Source organism: Cebus imitator, unplaced genomic scaffold, assembly GCF_001604975.1.
Source record: "Cebus imitator isolate Cc_AM_T3 unplaced genomic scaffold, Cebus_imitator-1.0 Scaffold847, whole genome shotgun sequence".
Taxonomy (NCBI): Eukaryota; Metazoa; Chordata; class Mammalia; order Primates; family Cebidae; genus Cebus; species Cebus imitator.
The window spans coordinates 163,584-166,804 of NW_016108162.1; the positions used below are offsets into that span (position 1 = coordinate 163,584).

Here is a 3,221-nt window from a genome sequence, read left to right on the forward strand (position 1 = left end):
GAGATCGCGCCATTGCATTCCAGCCTGGGTAACAAGAGCGAAACTCCGTCTCAAAAAAAAAAAAAAAACGATGTGTCATTTACAATATAGTCTTATGAGACAGGTGGTGAACTGTCATCAAAAACCGTGCAGGCCACAAAGAAACTGTGTGATATAGTCAACATCTTGCTAAAAATAGCTATCAAGTGAGAATAATATCATCAGCATATCCTGCCAAATAATTTTTTAAAAAGATCTTAAAACATAACCAAATTCTGAAAAATTATATTGCAATTCATATGCCCTAAATATAAAAGGAGCTGAAAGCAGTTGCTTTTTACTGAAAATAACATGATTCAACAAAATAACACATAATTGTAAAAAATGCCTTATTTTCTGGGAAAAAAATGTACATACACAAAAATGGAATTTCTTAGCATTATAATGGTGCAAAAACATTTTTAGTTATTCTCTAAAATTTGAAAGGTAAAAGCATATAAATCATTATAAACATTTATTAATGAATATACAACATGATATATATAATTAGCAACATCAATGACAAATTTGAGGGCAGATATAATGAGAAAAAAAATTCTGAATGCAACTGAAGTTCATTTTCACCAGATTAAAATAGATTTTTGTATCTTTTAGAGGCTTTATGTAATCCCCAAGGTATCACCAAGAATGTGTCTGCATAGATACACAACACAAAATAAAAAAGAAGTAAAAGAATATCAAGTATAAAAAAGATACAAAGACAGAAAAAGAGAATGAAGAACAAAGATACAAGAAGCAAATAAAACAAAATAACAATACTAAGTCGTAATCCCAGCTACTCAGGAGGCTGAGGCAGGAGAATTGCCTGAACCCAGGAGGCGGAGGTTGCGGTGAGCCGAGATCGTGCCATTGCACTCCAGCCTGGGTAACTTGAGTGAAACTCCGTCTCAAAAAAAAAAAAAAAAACAATACTAAGTCTTCGTAAGTGAAGAAAAATAAAATTATTTTCAGATAAGCAAATGCTGAAGGAATACATTACCACCAGGCCTGCCTTGCTAGAGCTCTAGAAAGAAGCACTAAATATGGGAAGAAAAAACATTACCAGCCATTGCAAAAACACACTGAAGTACAAAATCAATGACACTGTAAAACAACTACATCAACAACTCTTCAAGATAAGCAGCTAGCACCATTTGGCCAGAATCAAAACCACACATAACAATATTAGCATTAAATGGAATAGACTGAATGCCTCAACTGAAACACACAGAAGGGCAAGCTGGATACACTTACGACCCATCTGTATGCTGTATTCCAGAGACCCATTTGACATGAAAAGACAAACAGGCTCAAAGTAAAGGAATGGAGGAAAATTTACAAAGTAAATAAAAGCATTAAAAAGCAGGGGTTGCAATCATAATTTCTGACAAGACAAACTTTAAACCAACCAACATCAAAAAAGAAAAAAGAAATGCATTACATAATAGTAAAGAGATCAATTCGAGCAGCACCCAGATTCATAAAACACATGCTTCGAGACCTACAAAGAGACTTAGACTCCCACATAATCATAGTGATAGACTTTTAACACCCCACTGTTAATATTAGACAGATCCGTGAGACAGAAAACTAACAAGAGTATTCAAGACTTGAACTCAGCTGTGAGTCAAATGGATCTGATAAATATCTACAGAACTCTCTAGCCACAAACACCACAATACACATTCTTCTAAGGTGTACATGGCAGTTAAATATACATATTGATCACATAATTGGAAGTAAAACACTTCTCAGCAAATGCAAAAGAACTGAAATCATAACAGTCTCTCAGACTGCAGGAAAATCAAATTAAAACACAAGAGTAAGAAACTCACCAGGCATGATGGCTCATACCTGTAATCCCACCACTTTAAGAGGCTGAGGTGGGTGGATCACTTGAGGTCAGGAGGTTGGGATCAGGCTGGCCAACATGGTGAAATCCCATCTCTACTAAAAATACAAAAAGTTAGCTGAGCATGGTGACACATGCCTGTAGTCACAGCTGCCTAGGAGACTGAGGCACAATAATCACTTGAAGCCAGGAGGCAGAAGTAGCAGTGGGCCAAGACCATGCCACTGCACTCCAGCCTGGGTGATGGAACAAGACTCTGTTCCAAAAAAAGCAAAACAAAAAACACCTCAAAAGTAAGAAACTCACTCAAATCCACACAATTACACAGAAATTGAACATCGGCTCCTGAATGACTTCTGGCTAAATAATAAAATCAGCAGCAGGCGTCTATGCCTACACCCTTCTGATCACACCTGATCTTTATCTAAGCAGGGTTGGGCTTTGCTGAGGCTTAGATGTGAGACCACCTGGGAATACTGGGTGCTTTATGCTTTGGCTGGGCATGGTGGCTCACTCCATCCAACACTTTGGGAGACTAAGGCGGGCAGATCACCTGAGGTCAGGAGTTTGAGACCAGCCTGGCCAACAGGGCGATACACCATCTCTACTAAAAATACAAAAAACTTAGCTGGATGTGGTTGCGGGCACCTATAATTCCAGCTACTCAGGAGTTTAAGGCGGGAGAATCACTTGAAACTGGGAGGTGGAGGTTACAGTGAGCCGAGATCATGCCACTGCACTCCCGCCTGGGCGACAAGAGCAAAACTCCATCTAAAAAAAAAATCGGAAATAAAAAAATTATTTGAAACCAATGAGAATGAAGAGACATTCATTGTACCAGAATCTCTAGAACACAGCTAAAGTGGTGTTAAGGGGGAAATTTATAGCACTAAACATCCACATCAAAAACCAAGAAAGAGCCCAAATGGACACCCTAACATCATAACTAAAAGAATGAGAAGACCAAGAGCAAACAAGCCTTCTAGCAGGAGACAAGAAGTAAACAGATTCAGAGTGGAAGTGAAGGACAGAGACAAAAAAATCTCCTTAAAAAAAAAAAAAAAAAAAAAAATTCAATGAATAGGAACTATTTTTTCCTTTTTTTTGAGACGGAGTTTCACGCTCATTACCCAGGCTGGAGTGCAGTGGCGCGATCTCAGCTCACCGCAACCTCCGCCTCCTGGGTTCAGGCAATTGTCCTGCCTCAACCTCCTGAGCAGCTGGGATTACAGGCCCGTGCCACTATGCCCAGCTAATGTTTTGTATTTTTAGTAGAGACGGGGTTTCACCATGTTGACCAGGATGGTCTCGATTTCTTGACCTCGTGATGCACCTGCCTCGGCCTACCAAA

At 38.9% G+C, this 3,221-nt stretch overlaps 1 protein-coding gene across 1 annotated transcript in view; it reads right to left on the minus strand.

Annotated features, from left to right (window-relative positions):
• The window catches only part of LOC108297810 (zinc finger protein 431-like), a 29,718-nt gene that overhangs the window by 2,234 nt on the left and 24,263 nt on the right, over positions 1 to 3,221 (minus strand).